This window comes from Triturus cristatus, chromosome 4_2 (assembly GCF_964204655.1).
Source record: "Triturus cristatus chromosome 4_2, aTriCri1.1, whole genome shotgun sequence".
NCBI classification, from domain to species: Eukaryota; Metazoa; Chordata; class Amphibia; order Caudata; family Salamandridae; genus Triturus; species Triturus cristatus.
The window spans coordinates 479,453,473-479,465,607 of NC_140586.1; positions in this window are offsets into that span (position 1 = coordinate 479,453,473).

A 12,135-nucleotide genomic window follows, 5' to 3' on the forward strand; every position below is an offset into this window, starting at 1 on the left:
TCTATAGGCACGTCTCTACCAGTAGGGGATACGATTTAACCATGCGTACGAATAGGGCTTTATTATCTATGCCTTTCCACATCACTCTAAGTTTGTCAGTTGATTCCTCCAAATGTTTAGCCCCTATTTCCCTTTGTGTAATAAATTTAGAAAAAAATCTCACGGTTGTTAAAATTGGGTTATGGTCACCTTGGCTAGAACATAAAACCTCCGCCTTTACTAAAAAGTTTACCAATGAAGATGATATAAAAACATAATCTATAATAGATGAACAGCCACGTCCTCTGTTGGTAGGCAGTGGACCCTTATTTGAGACAACGCCTGCCTTTTCCATTACATTAATTAAATTACGGGAAGAAGTATAATTACTGAGTTCCTCCCCTCTTTTACATAGGTTGACCCTAACCGGGGCAATGGTTATGTTGTCAATACCACTATGCAATCGTACGTTAAAGTCACTGCCTAGGCAGATTCTGTCCAATTTGCCATACCTCTGCTCGTCTTCTAATTTATCAATAAATTCAAACAAATTAATAAAATTCCTATTTGGTTGTGATGTAAAATCATTATTATAAAAATTGATTAAACATATCGAGGCCCCCTGTGAATAAACCGTGGCTTGAAAGTTCTCGTTATTTGTCACCAGAGGTTTTATACTACCCCTAACTGAGATCTTTATCCATGTTGATAACCCCCCACATGGGCGACCTGTTTTGGGGCAGGGTACAATGCTATTATAACATGCAAATCCCTAAAGAAACAATTCATTTGTGCACCATGTCTCCTGGAACATCAGAATGTCATAATTACTAACCAGATCGACCCACTCCATAGAATTCAATTTGGATCTTAATCCTGCAATGTTCCAGCTTAGCACATTTAAGTTAGAATCCGAGGGTCTGAGTTCATTGACAACCGGGCAGACTATTGAGGGTTCCACTAACTCTGGTGCAGTAGTCGATAGTTGACTTGATAGTCAATCCTGGCTCTCCAGACTAGACAGAATGGTAAACCGATTCTGTGTGATGTATGTCGGAATAGTAAGATTACGTGTGCCCAGAGGAGGTTTGTAAACAAAGCCCAGAGGTAGTGAGTGTATGCTTGTTGGGGCAGTATTTTGGAGCGTTTGTGCTCTTAGTAGCCATTTCACCAGGGAGGGACGTCTAAAATTCACGACTATACAGTCACCTGTAATGTTCTTATCTGAGGGTCCTACCTATCCTACACGTCGCACCATTAAAATATCATTGGCGTTCTCCATCCCTAGGCCCTTATACTTCGATAACCAATCGATACTCTTATTCTTGAGTTGTTCCCAGGACTCTGAATGGCATCAAACTAGGTATAGGTTTGGCAAGAAAACTGCTCTTAGAGTTGCCACACTTATCACATGCTTATTAACAATAGGAAGCATACAATCACCACTCTCCTTTGATATACCCTGATCAATTGGCTCCATTGATTTTGGCTGCTGTTCCCCCCTGAGTTTATCAACAATAGTGACAGCTTTTTTTATGAATATCCATTTTTTTAACCAGGTTTTCCAACCTGTCCAGACGTTTAAAAAGGGCATTAAATTGTTTATCTACCAAATTTTTTAAACGATCATAAACGGAGTCCGCTATAGTGTCGATTAGGGTATCACCCGATCTTTCACAAGTACCATAGGCAGTTCTATGCTCAGTTTGAGTGTGGATAGAGTTAACTACTGCTTCTGATGTGGTCAAGTCTACGGTGTTGACATTTGTTTGCTCAATGGGGCTCGCAGTCACGGCAGTCACGGCAGTAGCTCCTCGTCTCCACAAACTCAAGGGTGTAGGTTGGGTTTTTAGGCGGGATGCCTGTTTCCTCTCACTGCTAGTGAGTTTTGAAGTACCTCTCTTCCTTTTTTCCCCCACTGCTTTGGTAACCGGGGCCAAATTTTCAATACTAGCATTAACTTAAGGCCGTAGTTGACAGTCAAAAATTTCCACATCATCCTTATCAATCTCAAAGCCCACAGGCAACATTTCTCGATTACTGGGTAATGTAATTAGTACGTTGGGTGATAATAAGAGAGGGGCAATTGAATTACCCAGCTCTGATTCTCCAGACAAATGCAGTAGAGGTGCCGGGTGGCCCATAGAAAGTCTCCTCTCAGTTAGTTCGATCTCCGATGAGACCATGCTAACAGCTTTTTCGAGCATACTTTCAATGGTAGTAGTAGTGGAGGTCTTCGGACCTGGTGCAACTGTATGTCTCCCCATAGTGCTCAGTGTCCCTCACCTTAATGAGGAGCTTAGAGGGATGGCCCAGCCCGGCCTCTGACGGCCACGGATGGCCTTTGCCCTTGCCCTTTGCTTCTGCCCGTGTGCGTCTCGTGTCGCGGGAGGATGCCGGCAGTTAAGGACCCCCGGTAGTAAAGAGGAGGGGCTGTCGGTCAGCTTGAGACCCCCGCTGGTCTCTGGGCCTTGTTCTACTTCTTTCAGCAACCCCAATAATACGACTTGCCGCTTGCACCCAGTTTACTCTCACCTCCTTAGCAGTTGTCCGCCTCCTCTCATCTCATTTGCTATCTAAGAACAGTCTCTCAGCGTTCTTTTTTCTCCAGATATCGCGAATGAAGCAGTGACGGCAATCAGAATCTGGTCTGGTCTACACAGTTCCTTGCTTCAGCTCAGGTATTTTTTAAAAAAAACACCGGCAATCCGAGGAAAAACCTCAGGTGTAGATCCATAAAGTCTTGGTGACCTTCAGACAGTCCTTCAGACAGTACCCAGCACTTGACTCTCTGCCTCAACCCCAGGCCCCAGGGCCCATGGTGCCCCAAAAAAAAACCCAAAAAACTAAATTTTAAAAAACAGGGTCCCATCCACGGCGTAGCAGTGTGAATATACTGAATATAGAAAGCGTTTTTCGGCTGCTGCAACCTTTATCTGCTTCCAAATTTGCATCCAATTCATTTCCAAACTGCTTTCATTCCCCTCACTCAGCCCAGCCCAGCCCAGTCCAGAGCAGAAAAGTAAAATTAAGTCAAATGAAGTATAGCAGGACCACCTGGGTCTTACCGGTGCCGGAGCAGTGCAGCCTCAAGTGTTGATTTCAGTGCTATATCTTACTCCTCGACCGCAATGGGTGCTCTACAACCGCAGCCTTCAGACACAGCGTATCTCAGCACATTTCGGCTTTGGCGGGGCTCTGCGTGAGGTGTGCTGTTTATCACCAAGGCACCAGGGCATCCCACGTCATATCCTCGAGTGACGACCGGCAGGGAAGAATGTCGTTCCGGCCTTCTGCCAAGAGAACATAAGCCGGTCTTCTAGCTCCGTGTCTCCGTGCCTTTAATCCCGAAAACAGGGTGGAGAGGCAGCCATTCTGCCTCCACGAACCGCCGTAGAAAAATCAGTGCCTGCAACAGAAAGTGGGCGGAGCATGGGGTGTAGTGCACCCTGCCTTAGGTCTGTATGTCCTGCTGTGGGGATGACTTACCTATACCACATGTTTTGCTCGCATGGCACACAGGGGTGTGTGCTATGTCGACTCTTCATTTTTCTCTGAACAAAGACATGCAAGCTGCAATGGAAGTTTGCATGAGCTTACTGAGGGGCCCCTTAGGGTGGCACAATTTGTGCTACAGCCCTAGGGGTCCTCTTTAGTTCCAAGGCCCTATGTACCTGAGGTGCCAATTACTAGTGACTTGCAGGGATCCTAAAGGGGTGCCAATTGTGGAACAATGGTACAGTTTAGAGAAAGAACACTGGTACTGGAGACCTGATTAGCAGGAACCCAGTACACTTTCAGTCAAAGTGGCACCAGTTACCGGGCAAAAAGTGGGGGTAACCTTGTCAAAATGGGCACTTTCCCACACAATTCCTAGGAATCCTGCCGCAGCAGACAGCAGAAGGCCAGAAGGCCATCAAAGGAATTGAGGCCAGGTTGTCCATGGTCCAAGCCCGCAATAACGGACACAGCCATTATCGATTGTGGCCACACTCCAAGTCACCATCCTTGCATCCATCAAGCAAGCAGAGGGAGCGCAGTCCATAAACAAGGCAAAGGTAAGGCTCCCAGATGTCCTCCATCTCCCACAGGATCTTCATCCTCTGACCCAAATTTGGTTGTTGTGGAGCTGGCAGATCCTCTTCTAGGTGGCCCTGCACCAGTGTCTCCGGTCCTACCTTGCCCCGGAGCCGTCTTGATCTCTGCCTGCTCTGCCTACAGTGCTCCCTGCTCCACTGGCGCCTGCTCCATCATTCTCAGAGGTCTTTGCACTAAAACCTTCCTACCCAGAGTTCCTGGCACCAGGCTCGAACCCAGCTGCATTTCTCAATGCCCTGTATAACATGTTTGCTAGAGCCACTCCACCATCCGGCGCACCCTCGGCACCCACGGCCCATTACAACCTACCCTATATAGCCTAACGACACTGGTGCTGTTTAGCTTCATACCTTCAGCACAGGTGCCAGCTCCTACATCTTGGTGTTATGCTACACAATGATGTAACCTTCCACGTTGTGGCTGACGCTGAAACAGAAGGCACCGATGCCACCACCGCCACCTGCTCCGGTGCTAAACACAGATTTATCTGTGCCGCCTCCTCCTTTTTTTCCCTCCAGAATCAGTGCAACAGAACAAGTCTAACTGAGAGACCCTTTTTGCAAGAGGAAAAATATAGGCTCCATGACCTTTTTGTGTCAGATTCTGATCCTCTGAATCTTTATGCCTACGGTGGAGATGGTGGTGGGAAACTGGCAGGCCTGTCATTGGCAGTGGATTAGGCACCTACCCGGAGATGGAAATGGAATTTTCAGCAGGGCCACCTACCCCAGACTTGATGTCCTTTCACTCAGTGTTCAAAACAGCTTCTGAGGTCCTGGAGCTGCAGTTTCCAATGGTAGATTATAAGACGAATACCCTCACCAAAGCACTCCTCCCAGCCGCATTCACATCAGAACCCTTACTGCCCTTCAATGAGGCCTTCCTGGATCGTGTGATGGCAGCCTGGAAGAAGCCCACCTCAGCACTGGCAATCAAAATGCCGGTTCAAGGTCACCTCCCACACAAGAATTATCCTTTCCTTTCTGCTCATCGTCACTAAAAAGACTAGCCATACAAGCCACCTGCTCTTCTGGGCCTTTGGCTGGTACCTTCCCTTCTTCCCCATCTAATGGAGAGTCAAAATGTCTGAAAGCTTGGGAGAAGAAAACATTTTTGTCAGGCAGCATGGTGCTCAAGTCCCTCCGTGCTACTTTTTTTTCTGGTGCGATATACCCATGAACTATGGGATATGGCCCAGCTGATCACCCCCCACATTCCTGAAGACTTGAGAGCTTACTTCCAGGAGGTAGTCAGGGACGAAAAAATGCATCTCCTCACAAAACAGACACATTGGACTCATACTTAAAACAGAAACAAAGCACCAGCACTAACCCCTGTACAAAACAACAATCCAAGAATACTCTAACCCAGCCTCTCCATTACTTCGGACACATCTCACACGATGAATTTATAGACCTGGTCAAAGCAAGCAGGCCTGCCGGCAGCCCTTCTGACCCCTGTCCACCACAAAATTTCAAGACAATTCTTTTAACAACCTCTGCTGTCACTCCAGTAAGAAGAATCATCAACGATTCCTTAACTACCGGAGTATTTCCAGAAGAACTCAAAAAATCACTCATCCGCCCTTTACTGAAGAAAACAAACTTGGACCCGCTGAACCCTGACATCTACAGACCCATTACAAATGGACCTTTCCTGGGCAAACTGATAGAAAGAGCAGCGTTCGCCCAGATGTCACAATTCATTGAAGAGAATGACATACTCTCAGACTTCCAAACAGGATTCCGTCCGTGAATAGGCACTGAATCTGCCGTCCTTGCCATCTGGGATGACCTGAAGAATACAGTTGACCGCAGCGGGGTTGCTGCGCTACTCCTCTTGGACCTCTCGGCTGCCTTTGACATGGTTGACCATGACACTCTGAAACAAAGACTCTATGAAGCCGGCATAGAGGGAACTGCTCTAGACTGGATCACGTCCTACCTTCGAGACAGAACTAATGTTATCCATACCCCACCTTTCTCGTCCAAACCATATTCCACAAAAGAAGGGGTCCCTCAAGGTTCTATCATCTCGCCCATGCTTTTCAACATCTACATGAAGTCATTACCAGTACTGATCAATCAATTTCACCTCACTTGCTATAACTATTCAGATGACACACAAATACTCCTTCAACTGGAATGCCCCAAAGACATTGGAAAATGCCCAATTTTCAGTTGTCTCAGAGCCGTGGATCAGTGTATGACTTGAAGCCATCTCAAATTGAATGCTTCAAAAATGGAAATACTCACGTGTGGCGATTGGAAACATTACGACCCACTTGCCGCCTGGCCTGATGTACTGGGATCACCACCTAAATTATCGAAGGAAGTAAGAAACCTCGGAATAATCATGGACTCCAAGCTGTTGATGAATGTCCAAGTGGACGAACTAGCAAAATCAAGCTTTGTCATTATAAAAATGCTGCAACAAATGTTCCCTCATTTGGGATTTCCACACAAGGTCCAAGCTACCATCTCCCTTGTTCTGTCCAAACTCGATTACGCCAATACCCTCTAATATGGATCACCTTTAACGGCCATGAAAAGACTACAACGGATTCAGAACTCGACTGCCAGTCTACTGTTGCATATCAAACCCCGAGACCACATCTCACCTGCCTTGAAAGCCCTGCATTGGTTACCGGTTGCCAGAAGATCCACGTTCAAGCTACTTTGTATCACCCACAAAGCAATACATGGGATGGGTCCACTCTTCATCAGGAATAAAATCACCAAACACATTCAACAAAGGAACCTACGCTTTAAAGGGGCATCTCGCCTCAAAATCCCAAGATACAAGGAAAAAAACATGGGTGGCACATCCTTCTCTGTTCAAGCAGCCAAACTATGGAACTCTTTACCCCGCCAACATAAGATCCACCGACAACCACCTTATCTTCAGAAAACTACACAAGAATTGGCTCTTCCCCACATAAGCACCATACGCAAACAGAAATTTACAGCATATTCCTCTGTATATCAGCATTAATTTTCACTATAGATATGTACCTATCTTTGTGTATTGCTGTGTATAAACATGTAGGATTATTATGTTGTTGTAAATAAATAAATACATTAAAAAAAATCATCTTTGGTCTACATGTACTTACTTCCATTGTGCATCTATGTACCTTTCATGTACTTGGATCTGTGTGTCTGTTACCTTTCTCCTGAAAAAGCATATCCAATGCACTACCGTATTTCTCATCCTGTACCTCTATCAATATCTTTAATCTATATATATACTTACCTCCTTTATGCATCTATATACTTTCAAGGTACTTATGGATCTATATATTTATCACTTTCTTCTAATTTAGAATTTCAAATGCGCTACCCTATTTCTAAGCCTATACTTCTCTCAATATATCCTCTGGCCCAACCTTCTGACTCATCTCAAACTTCTTTCTACTACTCTTTCCAATGCACTACCCTATCTCTCACCTTATACATCTATCAATATATCCTCTACATCCACTCTCTCATTCATCCCAAATCCCATACCTCTACTATGATCCCAAAATAACCCTTTCTAGACTCTCTCCTACTCTACCCCTCCTTGCATCATCTGACACCAATTTTACTATACCGATCCCCCAAAACAAACCTTTATAAACTCTCCCCTCTGACTCTCCCCCTCAAAAAACCATTTTTACTCTTCCAAAAGCCTCCTCCTACTGGAATGATCTAAAAAAAATCCTTTATGGGTTCCAGAGTAGCGTGCTACTCGCCAATTAAGTGTTTCAACACCCCATCAGAGTTACCAGCGCTATATAAACGCAAACCTTTTTCCCTTTTCTACCCCTTCCCAACCCTTCTCAATCCAAATAACTGACTAACAGTCCACCACTCAAATTACTTTCATGTTTTGCGATACTAATTCAACAGTAATCCTTATGGGTTCCAGTGTAGCGTGTTACTCGCCAATTAAGTGCTTCACAACCCCATAAAGGGGTAGCAAGCGCTATATAAATACAAAGCTCTTTCCCTCTTCTACCCTGTAACCTACCCTTCTCTATCCAAATAACTGAATAACATATCCACCAATCAAATTACTCATACTTCACCATACTAATTTTTAACACTAATCCTTTATGGGTTCCGAAGTGGCGTCCTCGCGAGAAAAGTGCTTCAACACCCATCATGGATAACAGGTGCTACATGAATGCAAACCTTTCTTCCCTTTTATCCCTTCGCTACCCTTCTCACTCCAAATAACTGACTAATATCCACCATTCAAATGACTTTTATATTTCACCATACTAATTCAGCACTAATACTTTATGGGTTTCCGGAGTAGCATGCTTCAACACCCCATCAAGGATAACTATCGCTAAATACATACAAACCTTTTTTTTCCCTCTTCTATGCTTCTGCTATCCTTCTGAATCCAAATAACTGACTAACCTATCCACCACTTAAAATGTATTTGCATGTTTTTACTATACTAATTCAACACTAATCCTCTATGGGACCCGGAGTAGCGTGCTACTCGCCGAAAAAGCGCTTTGACGCCTCGTCACGGTTAGTAAGTGCTATATAAATGCAATTACAATACAATACAATACAATACATTATAAAATCCATCTTGTACAAAGCCGACTCTGTGGCACACACCATGGGTACCTCTGTCTCTGTTATGTGGCACTGCTGACTTTGAACCTCCAGGTTCTCCGTGGACATGCAGGCCAACTTGTTCTCCCCTTCAATGAGCCACGCCTGTTTGGGGACAAAGCAAGTTCTGCGTTGGAACGCTTCAAGGCAAGCAAGGCCACAGCCTGATCCTTTGGGCTCCAGCAACCTCAGCTTACTAGGGACAACTACTAGTTTTGAAACTTTTGATGATCCTCAAGGGGAGTCTCCTATCGCCAGTGCCCGTCCTTTCAGGCCCAGACTGAGCAACCCCAAAATCCACTGGTCAAGCAGTAGAAAGGTATAACTAGAGGCAAGGTCTGTAGAAACCTCCAGCAAGCCAAAGTCTCCTCCTTCTCCTCCTCCTCCACCTCCTCCGCTGCAAGGAAAGGTCTAGTTAGCTTTTCCAAGCCCTCACAGAGTCTGCGGGGGGGGGGGGTTCCTTTCTATAGGCCTTGAATGCCATTACATTGTACCAGTGGGTCTTTCAGAACACGGAATGGAGGATACCCTACTCTTCCTTCAGGCTCCACCCCCAATAGCCCCCATCTTCTTCCCTTCCTCCAGACTGTCAAGAATTCCTGTCATACAAGGGAAACACGCCCTTATGTAAACAGGAGAGCTGTTACATAACTCAAGGGAAACACGCCCTTATGTATTCAGGAGAGCTGTTACATAACTCAAGGGAAACACGCCCTTATGTAAACAGGAGAGCTGTTACATAACTCAAGGGAAACACGCCCTTATGTAAACAGGAGAGCTGTTACATAACTCAAGGAAAACACGCCCTATAAAGGGAGGAACCGGGAGGTACAAGGCTGTCGGATATTGTGTTTACACCGACGTACCTGCTTCGTGAAGAGCAGTGTTCCGGAGTGGTGCTCCAGTAAGGCAAGAACGGAGGTAGGTCGAGTCGTTACTCCCTGGGCCGTGTCTTGCCCCATCGTCACCTGTGAAGGACCCGGAAGCTCTACCGGTCAACCATTGAGCTTCGCTTTTTGACTCGGCTGAGTCCAAGCGCAGTGGCGCTTTTGCTGGTTGGAGTCGTAACTCCCAGCCCGACCAGAGACACAGGGACTGCCAGCTGTAACGCACACCAGGAGGTGTTTGCCGCGTTACAGACTCGGAAGTCCACAGGATCGATCGAGCGGCTGCTCTCGGTTCAGTCTTCTTGCTTGTGATTGGGGTATCGGTGACGCATCACCAGGAGGTGACTCCGCGTCCCGGTGCAGTCTGAGGAAGAGGTTGAGCGGCTGCTCCCTTCAGGTAGAGACCCCGGCTGGGTGTTTCCCTGACTCCTCGATTCTCCCCAACACTCTTCGTGCCCCTCACAGCCTACCGATTGGCATTGTCGGCCATTTCATTTCTGCCCTCTGTTGGCATACGCCGGGATCGGCGTATATGCAGAGGACGGTTAGGACCATCCGTGCTGTGGGCTGGTAACGTACTTAGCCTGGAGGATTCCAGTGACTATAACTTTTGTTTGTTCTTTGTATTTTATTTGCCTTCATTAAAAGAACTAACCCTTCACAAGTGGTTGCGTCCTCATTGTCGTGTCTGTTAAACGATCCTGAGACGTTCAGGGCGTTACAAAATATCCGACCTTAATAACACTAACTGTCTCCCGGTCGATAACAGACATGGCAACACTTGATGATGTGCTGGCTGCTTTAGCGGCCATGCAAGTTGAAGTGGCTGCCTCTAGGCAAGAAACAGCCGATGTAAAAGCCAGACTGGATGCTATCCAATTGGACCCGCTCACGCCCAGCACCTCCCTCACGAACCAGACCCCTGCGGTAGTAGTGGAAATGCCGGTAGCCATCCCCTTGGCAACACCAGAGAGGTACAGTGGGGATCCTAACACAGTGCAGGTATTCCTCACACAAGTGGCTAGCATGGGACGGCATTTCTGGTGGCCAACCATGAGAGTGGATGTCAGGAGGTGGGGACAGGAGTGTCCTACGTGTGCTACCATGAAGGCCGACCATGGCCGAACCCAAGGGCTCTTACATCCACTTCCGACCCCGGATAGACCATGGGATAGCATATCACTGGACTTCGTGGTGGGCCTACCGGTAGACCAGGGGATGACGGCAATACTGGTGGTGGTGGATTACTTGACGAAAATGGGGCACTTCATCCCCTGCAAGAGAGTCCCTACGGCCGGGGAATTGGCGTCACTACTCCTAAAGAATGTGGTACGACTGCATGGATTACCTGGGGTGATCGTGTCGGACCGGGGGTCGCAGTTTACTGCGCAATTCTGGAAGACTTGGTGCACTGCGCTGCATGTTAAGACCGCCCTGTCCACCAGCTACCACCCTCAAACGGACGGCCAAACCGAGCGCCTGAACCAAACGCTCAAACAGTATCTGCGATGTTTTGTGGACCAGGGCAGGGAAGAATGGGTCGACTTGCTATGGGTTGCAGAGATAGCCTATAACAACGCCACTCACAGCTCCACACAGTCATCTCCGTTCTATAGCAACTATGGCCAACATCCCAGGTTCTTGCCATTTCTACATCCGTTCAGAGAGGACAGGATTCCCGCCACAGCGGACAGGGTGGCACACATAAAAGACACGTTGATGCGCTCAAGGGCTGTCCTAATAGAGGCCAAGAGAAGATACAAGGCTGCGGCAGATAGGAAGAGAAGGCCCGGGCCACTGTACCGCACTGGAGACTACGTCTGGATATCCACAAGAAACATGAGGTTTCGAAAGAACAGTGTGTTCCATCCCAAGTACATGGGCCCCTATCGAATTACCAAGTGTATGGGTCCCGTGAACGTGAAGGTGTGCTTGCCCCAGTCATTGCGGATACACCCTGTCTTTCATGTATCATTGCTCAAACCAGCACCCTCCAAGCCGTCTGGGACACCTAGGCCGGTATGCGTGGAGTCGGAGGTGGAGTATGAAGTGTCGGGCATACGGGCGTCCAAATGGCGCAGGGGGAAGCTGTGGTACCTGGTTGCGTGGAAAGGCTATGGCCCGGAGGAGCATTCATGGGAACCGGCTGAAGGGGTTCATGCTCCGCGCTTGGTCTCCTTGTTCCATCGGCGTTTTCCTGCCAGCGCTGGACCCGTGGGGAGCCGCTGAGAGGGAGGATGTACTGTCAAGAATTCCTGTCATACAAGGGAAACACGCCCTTATGTAAACAGGAGAGCTGTTACATAACTCAAGGGAAACACGCCCTTATGTATTCAGGAGAGCTGTTACATAACTCAAGGGAAACACGCCCTTATGTAAACAGGAGAGCTGTTACATAACTCAAGGGAAACACGCCCTTATGTAAACAGGAGAGCTGTTACATAACTCAAGGAAAACACGCCCTATAAAGGGAGGAACCGGGAGGTACAAGGCTGTCGGATATTGTGTTTACACCGACGTACCTGCTTCGTGAAGAGCAGTGTTCCGGAGTG